Raw genomic sequence first — 14,869 nt, 5'->3', positions numbered from 1 at the left:
CTTGTGACCAGGCACATATGTAGCTCTGAATCTGAATGGTGGCAGTTAACAAAGTAGGATGTGTCAGTGAAGTCCCCCCCAAACTGCTTTTCTTCAATCCAGTTCAAGTTCTTGCATGGCACCCATTGACTTGATGCTGAGTGGCTCTGTGGTAAATGAAGCATTTTCCATTTCCAACTTGAGACATGGCAGAAAATAAACAGGCTTTCTACTTAGAAAAATATTTAACCTTGTGCAGGAAGGAAGGACAATTCTGAGCAGTCCTTTCACAGTATCTCCAGGCAAAGAAGGGTCCAGTTTTTTCGCTTAGCACTTCTCCCCTTAGAGCTGGAAGCCAGCCTTGACCCACGGAAGCCCCTTTTAGTCTCCAGCTTTTGATTAAGCTTGGACAGACTCTTCCCTCCTGGTTTTCTTGAGACGCCACGATTGGCAACCACAAGTTTATTGCCCACTTACTATGAAAAGGACGAAGACTGGTCATGGTGGGGAGATGCCTGTGAGCCAGAGTACCACAAGTTTATTGCCCACTTACTATGAAAAGGGCGAAGATGCCTGTGAGCCAGAGGTGATGTGTGAAGTACAAAAGAAATAACAAAATATGTCTACATAGCACATACAGAGTATGCAAACTTTCTGACTGTCCCAGATGGATCACCTTGAAGCAATTTCCTGATGTAAATTAGCTCCCCTTGAAACATCCCAGAAAAAATGCCAGTTTGCTGCAGGGAAACTGAAATACTTCTCATAGATGAAAAGTAATAACAGAAATACAAACTGAAAAAAACCCCTGTGATCTATAGGTGAGTATCAGGGACAGGAAAAATGTGGCTGTAGAGAGAGGTTATAGGTGAACTGATCATAGGAAGGAAATTTGTTGGTTTCTCAGATTTACTATCACAAGATCCTTTCTAAAAATGAGAGTTTAAATTGCACAGAGTATTATTTTGCAACTGTAATATGAGTATGTAATATCATAGTATCCAGAGTGGTTCTGTAGCAGCAAACAGAAATGAAGGAAAGAATGATCCTGGAGTAAGATCAAAACCCTGAATCAAGAGAATGTGCCCTAGTCCCATATTTGCCAGGAGGTTCCTTTATCTGTATTCCAGGGATAATGGGAGTTCTTCATCCTCAATCTCTACTAACATTGGTAACAGGCAGTGTGGGGGGTACTATGGGTTTCATGGTGTGTCCCTCCTCTGTCATTCCCCTTCCCTGTCCTCACTCCTGTTGTGATCCTGTGCATGTCCAGATGGAGACCAGTTGGAGCACGCTGTAGATCCTTCTTTTTCCATACCCGTGAATTTCCTTCCAGTGGAAAACCAGGATGCAGGAAGGGGAAAAAACTGTACATCAGGACCTTATCCCCATAGTCAGTTACAATGTGGCCAGGGTACATTTTGGGAACTGAAAAGTCCCACAGTTTTAGACACACCCAGAGGGTACAGGTTGCCTGATAACAACTTTCAAAAATTAGTCATTAAACTGTGTTTCTTACTGCCCTCCTCTGTAAAACAGGAATAATACTTTACAGCAAAGCAAGGAATACTGACAACGCCAGCTCTTTTCGTGATCAGACCGGTGCACCAAGAGAATAATTATTCGTCTGTAAGCACTTGTTTTGTAGGTGGCTTCAAAATTATCAAGGAAAGGTTGTGTTAATATAGATATTCTGCACACCTAAATGTTAAATGGCTGCTGTTACAATTAAAAGGGCAAAGGAAGCCCATGGAAAATTGATAGGTAAATATCTGGTTGAGATTTCTGTAATGTAATGTATTAAACCAAAACAAAACACAGTAAACTGATTCAAGACCATCTGTCCATCATAACTGTAAGTATATATTACTAGTATTGCATCATTTGACTAATAACCATAGTTGAACAAGAAATTTGAAAGATAAACCCATCAAACCTAAGTTCTTTGTGTGAGCAAAATGAGGACCCTAGGCCTCGGTCAGGTTGGGGCCTCTAGATGCTTTGACAATATAAAAAAACATCAATAAGGAAATGGAATGAAAATTAATTGAGGACTAACCAGCAGGTTTTAACATGTTTAAAACTGTTGACTAACATGCATCTATGACTAAGAAAAACAATATATCAACTCCTCAGTTGCTCAAGTTTTTCCCCTTTTAAACAGTATTTTGTTATTTTTACTCTTTCTCCATAGACTTTTATCAGAAGCAGGATAAACAATGATCAAAATATGCACTGGAATGTTTTCCTTCGGGGGGGGGAAAAAGGGAAGAAAAGCATCCTTCTCCCACGACAGTGTCTGAATTTTAATGTAAAATGCATTCTGAGCTAATCCTCTCATACACAGGCTTGTTCTTGCACTGAGAGATGACAGGCTTTTAAATCTGCCAAAGATGAGTTCAGGCCTTTCTTTCTGTCTCTGCATTGCTTCTGCAATACTTGCTGACATCACTGCTACTTAGGGGAGCATAAGGAGTCTACCTTAGTTTAAGGGTGAGCTGTGGAAATGGGAAATACTGACAGCTGGGCCTCCAAGGTGAAGGAGGAACTGATGTTAAAACCATCTTTAAAAGAACATAATGGATCATCAGGAGTAGCAAACAATTAGTCAGACTTTAAAGGAGATTCTTTCTGTACTGTAAACCTCACAAATTCACATTAGCTGTATCCATGTTAGTAACTGCAAGACACTAAGTCTATGCCTGTGCTAGTAAAGTAAATGTGCTCATGATGCCACTGAGGCCCACTGTGACTCCCCACTTTGTTAAACTCTCTTATCTCCCAAAACAGGGTGGCTGCTTCCAATTTGCTTATCGCAAATGGTCCCTGACTGATTACCGCACAGCATCTAGGAACTGTGTGGGGAAGGGTTGCACACCCTAGGTCAAGAAAATCTTTCTGACAGGATCCCTGCCAGGGATCCCTTCTCCAGTTTAATACTTTGGATGCTCAACTTCCAGTTCCAAGGAATGTTCACTGTTTACTTCACCAGTGTAGGGAGGACAGTGAATTTGTCTACTAAGATGAATAAATGTGCTGCATAACTCATAATGAAGGTATAGCACTAGTATATTGTATTATATATGTAAAACTACAATATGATTAGTAATTATTACAACATCAGTCTCTGCATACTCATATGTATTTGTTCTGTGAAGCCACAGGCCTCCAAGCACTTGAGAAGATCTGGTGGCTATTTATATGCGTAGTTACTTGCATACTTAAGGGTTTGACATACTGTGGCCGAGACAAAGAGAGACAGTAAAAGCCACCAGGAATGCACATAAAAACATTTAGTTTATTTATTTTGGCAACTGAAATTTATATTATATTTCTGTTAGTACTTTACTATGTCCTGCTTCAGAAAATTGGTAGTATGAATCATTCGGTTTTGGGAAGGTAAGGCCCTCACCACAAGACAGGAGATGTGTGGATTGTTGAAAGTAGCTAGAAGCCCACCAGAATTTTAAAGCTAGCAGTTTTATTGTGGTTGTCTCCACTAAAGCCTTTTAATTCACCTATGGAGGCAGTATATTTCACAGTTTCAGTGATGGACATACCAAACATGCAGTGACCTGCTAAGACCTAGCCAACGTGGGGTTAAGGAAAAGACGTACAAGACTAAAATTCTCCTTGTTCAAATTCAAAGGGTAAGTTTCAGGAACATTTGCTGAAAATCAAGGCCTCTACCCATAGTTATCAACCCTCACTTCCTGGTCACACAGGATCTGGTTCTATATTACAGGCCTGCAACAAAGGAAGCAAAGCGAGAGAGCAGACAAGAGTGGGAGACAAAATTAGTATTTATTTTTCACTCTCCTAAGTAATCAAGTATTTCCATATGCCACACAGCAAATGAAACCCGTTTTCCAACTCATTTTCATCTGAAGGTGAGATCCTCTCTTGGTGCCACCTCTGATTAAAACTTTTCATGAGGTTGGGACATATAATATTGCTCTTCTGTGTAGATTCTTTTATGCCTAACATGGCTTGGGTTGATGGTATAAGTTTTCTTCCGTATAAGGCTGCAGGCTTTCCCTCTGCTATATTGAACTGTCTGGTTTCATGAAATATGTAGGGACCCAATATGTTTGAAACCACTAGCTTTAAGTGAAACTGGGATGAAAATGGCCAGGAGTTATTTGCAAAGGGAGGACAGACAGACAGACAAGAGCACACATATGCTCAGAGCATGACTGCATCATTGTAATTTCCATAGAAGCTGAAAATAAATAAACACAAAAGTCTGTTTTCACTGCAAAACATCAATAAGGAAATGGAATGAAAATTAATTGAGGACTAACCAGCAGGTTTTAACATGTTTAAAACTGTTGACTAACATGCATCTATGACTAAGAAAAACAATATATCAACTCCTCAGTTGCTCAAGTTTTTCCCCTTTTAAACAGTATTTTGTTATTTTTACTCTTTCTCCATAGACTTTTATCAGAAGCAGGATAAACAATGATCAAAATATGCACTGGAATGTTTTCCTTCGGGGGGGGGAAAAAGGGAAGAAAAGCATCCTTCTCCCACGACAGTGTCTGAATTTTAATGTAAAATGCATTCTGAGCTAATCCTCTCATACACAGGCTTGTTCTTGCACTGAGAGATGACAGGCTTTTAAATCTGCCAAAGATGAGTTCAGGCCTTTCTTTCTGTCTCTGCATTGCTTCTGCAATACTTGCTGACATCACTGCTACTTAGGGGAGCATAAGGAGTCTACCTTAGTTTAAGGGTGAGCTGTGGAAATGGGAAATACTGACAGCTGGGCCTCCAAGGTGAAGGAGGAACTGATGTTAAAACCATCTTTAAAAGAACATAATGGATCAGCAGGAGTAGCAAACAATTAGTCAGACTTTAAAGGAGATTCTTTCTGTACTGTAAACCTCACAAATTCACATTAGCTGTATCCATGTTAGTAACTGCAAGACACTAAGTCTATGCCTGTGCTAGTAAAGTAAATGTGCTCATGATGCCACTGAGGCCCACTGTGACTCCCCACTTTGTTAAACTCTCTTATCTCCCAAAACAGGGTGGCTGCTTCCAATTTGCTTATCGCAAATGGTCCCTGACTGATTACCGCACAGCATCTAGGAACTGTGTGGGGAAGGGTTGCACACCCTAGGTCAAGAAAATCTTTCTGACAGGATCCCTGCCAGGGATCCCTTCTCCAGTTTAATACTTTGGATGCTCAACTTCCAGTTCCAAGGAATGTTCACTGTTTACTTCACCAGTGTAGGGAGGACAGTGAATTTGTCTACTAAGATGAATAAATGTGCTGCATAACTCATAATGAAGGTATAGCACTAGTATATTGTATTATATATGTAAAACTACAATATGATTAGTAATTATTACAACATCAGTCTCTGCATACTCATATGTATTTGTTCTGTGAAGCCACAGGCCTCCAAGCACTTGAGAAGATCTGGTGGCTATTTATATGCGTAGTTACTTGCATACTTAAGGGTTTGACATACTGTGGCCGAGACAAAGAGAGACAGTAAAAGCCACCAGGAATGCACATAAAAACATTTAGTTTATTTATTTTGGCAACTGAAATTTATATTATATTTCTGTTAGTACTTTACTATGTCCTGCTTCAGAAAATTGGTAGTATGAATCATTCGGTTTTGGGAAGGTAAGGCCCTCACCACAAGACAGGAGATGTGTGGATTGTTGAAAGTAGCTAGAAGCCCACCAGAATTTTAAAGCTAGCAGTTTTATTGTGGCTGTCTCCACTAAAGCCTTTTAATTCACCTATGGGGGCAGTATATTTCACGTTTCAGTGATGGACATACCAAACATGCAGTGACCTGCTAAGACCTAGCCAACGTGGGGTTAAGGAAAAGACGTACAAGACTAAAATTCTCCTTGTTCAAAGGGTAAGTTTCAGGAACATTCGCTGAAAATCAAGGCCTCTACCCATAGTTATCAACCCTCACTTCCTGGTCACACAGGATCTGGTTCTATATTACAGGCCTGCAACAAAGGAAGCAAAGCGAGAGAGCAGACAAGAGTGGGAGACAAAATTAGTATTTATTTTTCACTCTCCTAAGTAATCAAGTATTTCCATATGCCACACAGCAAATGAAACCCGTTTTCCAACTCATTTTCATCTGAAGGTGAGATCCTCTCTTGGTGCCACCTCTGATTAAAACTTTTCATGAGGTTGGGACATATAATATTGCTCTTCTGTGTAGATTCTTTTATGCCTAACATGGCTTGGGTTGATGGTATAAGTTTTCTTCCGTATAAGGCTGCAGGCTTTCCCTCTGCTATATTGAACTGTCTGGTTTCATGAAATATGTAGGGACCCAATATGTTTGAAACCACTAGCTTTAAGTGAAACTGGGATGAAAATGGCCAGGAGTTATTTGCAAAGGGAGGACAGACAGACAGACAAGAGCACACATATGCTCAGAGCATGACTGCATCATTGTAATTTCCATAGAAGCTGAAAATAAATAAACACAAAAGTCTGTTTTCACTGCACAATGTCTTCCTTAATTGTAAAAGTTCAGCTGGGCTAGAAACGGAGTTAACCACATTTTAATGCTAAATATATCTGAAGACTCATGCTGCAAGCCTAAGGCAAGCGTGTTCTCAGAAAGTAGGCTCCACACCAGGCACTGAATGCAGCCACAACAAATCATCTTCCTGTGCACAACTGGATCCTGAAATGGGGTGCAAAGACCATGCACACTGTGGCATAAGTGTGGAAAAGCAGAAAACGCAGCCACTATCCCAAATGAAAATATGGAAGCTCTGCTGCACCCCCGCTGACTCAGACCTGCTTCTTTCACCCCTGCCAAGAAACTCCGGACACCTCCTCTTCAGAAAGCCCTGGCCACATTGCTGAAACACCTGCACTACCCAAATTGTCAGAAAGTGCACACATCCTCTTCCAGATCTTGGCAGCATAAAACCGCAGAAGTTTAATGATTCTGTGAGGAATAATCTGGAGTCTGGGGTTCCTATGGCTCCGTTATATACTCAGCAATAGCTCAGCAAAAGATGCTGTTGGTAGGAACTCAGCGTATATACTGCACAGAGGAATTTTCACTGAGGCCAATCAACTTCATTGTGAAGGATGTTGGGAAGCTCATGTTGCTCATGCGTGGGAGGGGAAGAAAGGTTCCCATGTCTCCCCCACAGCTTCTACAAAATCAGTGGGTCTCCATTGCTCCGAGCGGATCCTGTTGCCTGGGTGTCTCCGTTCCTGGACAGAGTTGATTGATTGTTTTTCTGTCTGAGGAATGTGGATGACCTCGTAGATTGTAATCACTCAAACTGGCTCGTGCTGCTCCTCAGGGGCGAAAGAACTCTCCTTTCTGCCTGACTACTGGCCAACTGAAATCACTTTTGTTTGGGGAACAGGGAAGGGCCTGGAGCTGTGACCTATGAAACAGATTTGTGAATATCTTGGCTTATAAATGCCAGCTGAGAGAGGGCGGGCCCACTGTGACAGCTGCCTTTAAAAACTATGACCTGACAGCGAACAAAATGTCACCCCTCTTAACAAAGGCATCGGTAGATTGCTGCTCAAAGAGAGGAAGTTCTCAAGTAGGTATTTTGTCATTTAAGTGACATTCTTCCCCACTGAATGCAGGCTTCATCGCAGCATTTCCTACTGTTGTTGCCTAGCATCTGGATTACCGCAGCTCCCCTCCAGGCGGCTGGCGTTACAGATTCTCCAAAAGCTTCAAGCACGTAATTAGATTGCTCCCTTAGCAAGCAGAATTTCCCGGAGGGGAAGCACATTGCACCACTGTTCCACAACTTGCCTGAGCTGCCGGCGAGAGCCAAGAAACAAAGCTGGTTCTTGAATCTACAAGGATCTGCAGATTCATTTGGCCCATTATGCATAGCAGTAAAAGTTTGGCAGGGCTCTGACGCAGGAGTTGCATGCATTTAATAATGTGCTTTGGATAGCAAAGTCCAAGAAGAGCCGGGCTGCAATTTGGCAGGAAACTCAGCCAACCTAGCAGCTCGGTGTTGCCAGCAGGGGCTGTGATCCTGCTCCCACCTCTCCCTGCACCCTCCTGCTCCCCGCTGGGCCTCCTGCCCCTTCCCTGGAATCGCTCAGTGTGGTGCTCATCCAACCAAGCCAGGTGACCAGGAAAGCTGACTCAGCTCCTAAGCCCAGTAGACCACTCACTTTTTTGCTGGCATTGTTTTCTGATGTGGTTAGCAAGACAAACTGACCCACTCACAAACTAAGTGCAAGATGAATGCTGGAGTTGGTGCAAGGCAAGCACTAACGGCATGTGCCTGTGGGGGAGGAAAAGCAGGAGTAAAAAAGATGAGCAGCCCCCTTTCAGCAGCAGCAAGCTGTTAAATCACATTCAGCATCACATGAAACCCCACCCTTGGGCCTTGCTCATTGCCAAGTCTTTTTTTTAATTTTTTGAATCACAAAACCCTACAGTGGGTGATATCTAATCTATTTTGGGACCCAGTATGCAGTTCAAACAGATTTATTTTACAGGAGGCATGGATGATGACAACCCACTCGGCACATAACACCCCAAACCGTACCTTGGAGTATGATTCCAACACAGCATAAGCTGCTCTAAATTTGGGCTACTGCTGCCAGATTCCCCTCCTTCCTCACTCACTCGTTTCTTCCTTTCCCGCACGTTTTGGCCTCATCTCTTGCATGGCATTGGTGCCAGTGGAACCAGAAGACGAAGCAAGCTCAGGGAGCTGATCTAGCCAGAATCTAACCCTCAGAAAGTGGTTTGTTTCCTCAGGAATCTGTTTTCTGAATCGGACCACTGCACAAGTCCATCTTATGCAAAGGAAGGGGTACAAACATTTAGCTCATGGCAGAAATGAAGGAGAGAAAGATACTTTGCCTTTTTAACAACGTTTCAGTTTTTTAATATGCGTGGTAGGCGTGTTTTCAAGCTTAGGCACTAGGAACAAAAGGGGGAGATTCACAAGGGACTCAGGCTGAGTATTTTATCTCCAGGCAGGTACTCAAGGACTGTAATTCATGAGCTTGATTTAGGCATCTCTCTCCCCTTCCAGGAACAGAGGGAGTCAGGCAGCGGTGCCTCCTTTTCCTAGCAACAAAACCTCTGAATAAGGGAGAGCAGCATCTGTTGAAATCAGCCAGTGGGAAATGAGAAGGCAGAGGAGAGCAGAGATTCTTTCTCTTCTCAGATTTAGACTTCTGCGTGTGTGAGACTGGAACATATTTTGAGCCCTCCTTCCTTTCATTTGCTTCTAGATTTAGGTAACTAGCTCTTGCCCTGGGGAACAGATGTGTCTTGCTGAAAAAATGGCCTCCAAGGAGAAATAGATAATGGTTTGAATATCCACCCAAAGAAAAAAAAAGAGATCGGGGCTCTCCTCAGAGGCATGGTGTTCAAACCCACAGCTCCCTCCTTCTCAAAGGGGAGCTGCTTATGCCGGAGCTAGGAGGCTAAGCTGCGTGAGCCTTCCCTCCCACAGCAGAGACCACCGGACAAGAAAGCACCGAAGAATCACAAAGCCAGGAAAAGCACAAGCAATAATAGGAAGCCCAACTCTGTGCCTTAATTACAAAGGTGCTCCCCTGAGAGATAGAGGTCTTGGGCGCCAGCCCTTGATTCCAGCAGAGATGACTTTTTTTTTTTTATCCAGTGACTCCTTAAAGCAAAATGCATAAGCAAATCCAGGGGCAGGGCTATAGAGAAGGTATTAATTCTCCTTACTCACTAATTCCTTTGATTTTTCAAAACACAAGACACTTGTACAGCTGCTAATAGCACTCTGTAAATGCCCAACAGCTCCAAGCAGGAGAGAGAATGAACGCTTTGTTATTCTAGGAAAATAGATGTGTATTTTTACTGCAGTCATAACAAAGGAGGCTTCAAGCATTCCTCTACGTGCCAGTTGGGTTGTTTTTCTCATCACAGATATACATGTCCCTGCAGTCTGTAATGTCTTTCTGTGTTCATATGTGATGCATTCTGACGGGTTTTTTACAGTTAAAATTTGATATTTCAAGAAATCCATTCACAGTCTGGCTTTGAATATAGCACGTGAAGTTACTTGAGCTTCCGCATCACTTTCCATTTTATTTTCAGCAAACTTTGGTTAGCGCATTCCTGTAAATGTGTGAAACTTCAAATTGGAAAGGACTTGTTTCAATTCTCCTTCTGTTAATAGAAGTTTGTCATCTCTCCAAAAGATAGAGGCAGTGGGATTTGACTGAGGATTAGACTCCCTTCCTACATACTGTTACTCTGGGAAAATCAGTGCATGTCAGGTGTTTGGAAGTGAACACATGATGTTGTTATTCCATCAGGAGGTAGGATTGCCAGAGGTCAGTCTGAAACCGGGGACATTGCGTGGCTTCTCCAGCTAACCTACCTCTGATGTTCAGGTGTTGAAACAAACCACAGCATTTTGTTTTGATAAAAGCAAGCCTTGAGGTAATCGGGCACATGGGATTAACAGCAAACACTTGCAGGACTGCAACAAACAGACACTAAAATAATCTAAAAAAGCAAACCTAAAGTCTCTGCAAAAGTTTTAAAGTTTTAAGATTTTTAAGGGCAGAATTTATCAATGTCTGAAACCTTCTTCTAACAGCTTATGTCTGAAAAGAATTTCTGCATTATTTCCTCCTGAAAGGAGGGTGTAGTGAGGTGGGGATTGGTCTCTTCTCCCAGGTTACGGGCGATAGGACAAGGGGAAATGGCCTCAAGTTGCGCCAGGAGATGTTTAGGTTGGACATTAGGAAAAATTTCTTCACTGAAAGAGTTGTCAAGCATTGGAACGGGCTGCCCAGGGAAGTGGTGGAATCCCCATCCCTGGAGGTATTCAAAAGGCGGGTAGATGAGGTGCTTAGGGACATGGTTTGGTGGTGGAATGGCAGGGTTAGGTTAATGGTTGGACTGATGATCTTAAAGGTCTTTTCCAACCTAAAAGATTCTATGATTCTATGATAAATAGGCTTAAAAAGCTGTCTTGAGTCCTACTCTTGTTTACAAAACTCTGTAGCATTAGGCTATTATTTATAAAAACACTATTCCCTCCTTCAAATTCTGCATTTTTTTTGTTTTCTTGGCACCTGTGTTCAGGCCAGGAAGAGGACCTGGTGAGAATGACTCAGGATTTTATCTCTGCAGGATCTGGCATGGTCGTCTCTTGTGAGGCCACACCTTGGTACCTGGATTGTGTATTTTCATGCGAGAGAGGCAACTGTTGGTCTAGGAAGATGACAGAACGTGTGAATTCACAAGACAGGAGTTTTATGTGGGTCCCTAATGAGCAAGGGACACCTTTGCAAGGCATCTGATAGCTTGAGAGAAGTAGAAATCCCATAGGGATAGGATAGCCTTTTCCCAGAGACAAAAGCAAGCTTGTTTATGAAATACCTATCTTTCGTGAAAAATAAATTAAAAATGCTATATTCCAAGACAGGAGTTAACTGAAAGAGTTAAGCCCCTAAAACAATGCAGGGCATGTGGCTCCATGCAGAATGCAGGTTTGGAATACCCGAGAGTATGTTCCTTGCTTGGGGGTCTAGAGGAATGTGTCACGGTTGTCTTCTGGCCTGCCGAGAGTATGTTCCTTGCTTGGGGGTCTAGAGGTGTCACGGTTGTCTTCTGGCCTAAGTTTATTTCCCATGAAACGAAAGTGTGAAGAAGTGGGTGAGGCAGAAGGATCGGTTGGTGCACACCCAAGGCTCACCCTGACATACCAGAGATGTGTGTCTGGACTTGGGACTACCGTGGAGGCACTCCTGGGTTCTGGAGCTTAGACACATCCCATGAGATTCTTGGATTTTGCTGGCAGCCACACCTAACAGGAAGGCATAGTCAGGGAGAGTACAGTATAGTGCCATCTCCAGCACTAACACCTGATCTATACTGGTCCTGTAGGGAGTCTGAGATATCACACGAATATGGAGGGATACTCTCCCGTGACAGCAGAGCGGTCACATCAGAAGCAACCTGGTTAGTCCATGCAACCGCCCACAAATCTGTAAACATCCTGCTTGCATCCGTGCTGGATGCAGTTCCGTGCTTGTGGAAATGCTCCAGGAACAGCAGAACTATACTGTATTTTACAGGACAAAATGCCACGGCTTGGAAAGCAGGGTATATAGAAGCACTTGGTGGAGTTATCAGCAGCTAGAATAAATGTACTTGTGCAGCCCAAGCACAAGTGTGTCCCTGAGTACTCTTTCCTGCAAGACTGGAATCTGCCAGGTGCTGTATACTCAGGCCACAATCTACCAAACAGCTTAAATATGTGCTTAATCACAAGCAACGAGTCCAAAGCTTAAAGCTAAACACGGGGAGAGGCAGGCTATTGAACTGAGGGCAAAGAACCTCAGCACTTCACAAGGTCAACCCTTGGCAAAACTGAGCCTTAATTTCTTGAAGTACCGTAATAGTTCATGTGTCTCTCAGGCTTGAATTTGGAAATGAGGGTGACTGTTATTTCAAGGTGTATGACTAAGCCCCTGAGTACCCAGCACAAAATCAGAGACAAGGGAGGATTAGAAGCACAAGGGATACTGCAGGGGAAGAAGCAGACGACTGAGTAAGAGGGTTCCCTGGGGTGAACTCCTTGCCACGCTTACCTGCAGATGCCTATAACTCACCGCTACGGCATCCTTTTCATTGCCAGCTTTATTACCAGATAATCTAAGTGTGATTTATGAAGCACCTGGGGACAAGAATTACGTGTGAGCCCAGCCTGGCCACCTATTGCAATCACTGTATCTCTTACCAGGGTGGGGGCAGGGCAGGTGAGGATTATGAAAGGAATGTGGCGAGGTGAAGAGAAGCAACAACATGTAAATTATTCTCCTGTCGTGACACTTTTCAGGGTCTGTTAAAAATGTGACAGATTGTGCTGGTTGCTTTTCATATTCTGTATTCCACAGTGCGTTTTGCATATATGCTTTATGTGCCCAAGTTCATGCCCACAAAGTGGCTCTTAACGAAGCGTTTTCCAATGTGAGCATTGCCATATGTATAACGCATGAAATTCTGACACGCAGCTTGGATCTGAGCAAGATTCTGTGTCCCCACAAGGCACAAGAGACAAATCCTGGCACGAGAAGCTTCAATTAAACAGGCAAAACACCCAGGATGGTTACAAAATGCCCTGGGTATTATCGATATGTTTATTTTAATTATGCATGAACTCTTGGCAGATTATTTTCATTGACTGCCTCCTATCTAGCACAAGGTGGCATGATAAGACTGCACAGCTTTTAATGACCTCATGGCAACACTATGTTGTAGTTTGAGCTGAAAAGGAGATGTGACATGAGTAAACATGAACTGTAGCTAGGATTTGTCTCATGGAGGGAGGTGTGGTGTGAATTTGAGATGTGGACTCTGATTCCACATTGGCAATGCTGCTGGATGGCGTCCTCCATTTTGGAAGCAGGTGAGGTGACTCTAAAGGCCTCTCTTGACCACCTGAAAGCATCCACATAAGTCACTAATGAAGATTGTCTGTCCGATGTGTTCAAATCTGTGTTTGTGGGTGATCAAAACTACGGAAATAACTCCTCGCCTGGCCCTACCACGAACCCTCAAACAACTCACCTACTGATGTGATCAATCTGCCAGCACTTAAATGAAGAGCAGGGTTCCTTTCTGCGTGGTACGATAATGTCCAAATAAATGGCACAGTCCTGAAGTAGAGATCCGTGCATGTAATTGTACGGCCTGCTGCACACGGGACAGACTACGGCTGATCGTAATAGTCTTTCCCAGGCTTAATAGCTATGAACTCTTCCCTCGTTTCACATGGAACCAGCGTTATTAGCAGTTTGTTAGATTTCAGAATCTCCCATGGGATCCTACTTGGCTGCTGAGTACAAGTCGTTCTGTAATTGCTTTTGGAATAGTTTATCATACTGTTTTCTCAGCTGCCAATAAAAGCTTGCCTCACTTCTCCCAAGACTCATCTTTCACAAGGAGTTTTACCTCTACCCATCTCCAACTGCTAGGAAAAAACCAACTTTTTCCATTGTTGCTCTTGTAGGTTTCTAAATAAATCTCCCTTTCTAAATAAATCTTCCTTTTTATCTTCACCCTAGAGCTCGATCCTCACAGCTAGTTTAAGCCAGCTCCCTCTATTTCTGGCTGGTGTTTTCTGCTCTTTCTGCATCTCACGGGCAGAAGCTGGTGTCACTTGCAGGTATTTGAAAACCTGTCTGGAAGTTGCGTTACTGGGAAGAGGGTGAAAATCTGAGCAGCAGCTTGGAGACCAGAAGATGAACGCACCCAGTGAAAAGACAGGTGGCGTAGTCTAAATGGGAAGAGATGACAGCCTTATCTTTAGCAGGCAATGGGGCACAATAAAAGGATGAGGGAGGTGTGGGAAGAGATTCATCCCAAGTACATTACAACCTCCTATCAGCCTAGCTGGTGTTCGGCATGTGGGAGAGCAGGGACTGCTGCTGTCATTGCTGCCCTTAGATTTTTTTTTGTGAGGGGAAGTAAACAACTCTAAATTTCAGCCTGGCTTCTATAGAGCTTGTGTGGGTGTCCCAGTAGTGTTTGGTAAACAGGTCACAGAAGGAGCCGCAAGGAAAATAGGATTTTTTTTCCAAATAAACAAGTTCAACTTGATGAAGACTCAAAATTAATATGTGTTGGGGGGTCACCCCAGGAGTCTCATTATCCCTAATTGGATGTTTTATTTCATGAAGTAGTCAGCGTTAAACTTTTAGCTTGGTGAGGGAAAAGATCTCATATTTAATTGCCCCCAAATTTTCCTTTATTCCTGGGAACAGTTGGCAGGACTGTGAATCTCTCTAGTGGCCAAGCTGTCAAACAAGCTTTCCCTTTTCAAAGGACATTCTTTCTTTTTTTTTTTTCCTTTCTTCCCCCCCTACCTCACCCCCCCCCACCACCGC

Source organism: Egretta garzetta, unplaced genomic scaffold (assembly GCF_000687185.1).
Source record: "Egretta garzetta isolate BGI_Z169 unplaced genomic scaffold, ASM68718v1 scaffold268, whole genome shotgun sequence".
NCBI lineage: Eukaryota > Metazoa > Chordata > Aves > Pelecaniformes > Ardeidae > Egretta > Egretta garzetta.
This window is presented reverse-complemented; position numbering follows the sequence as displayed.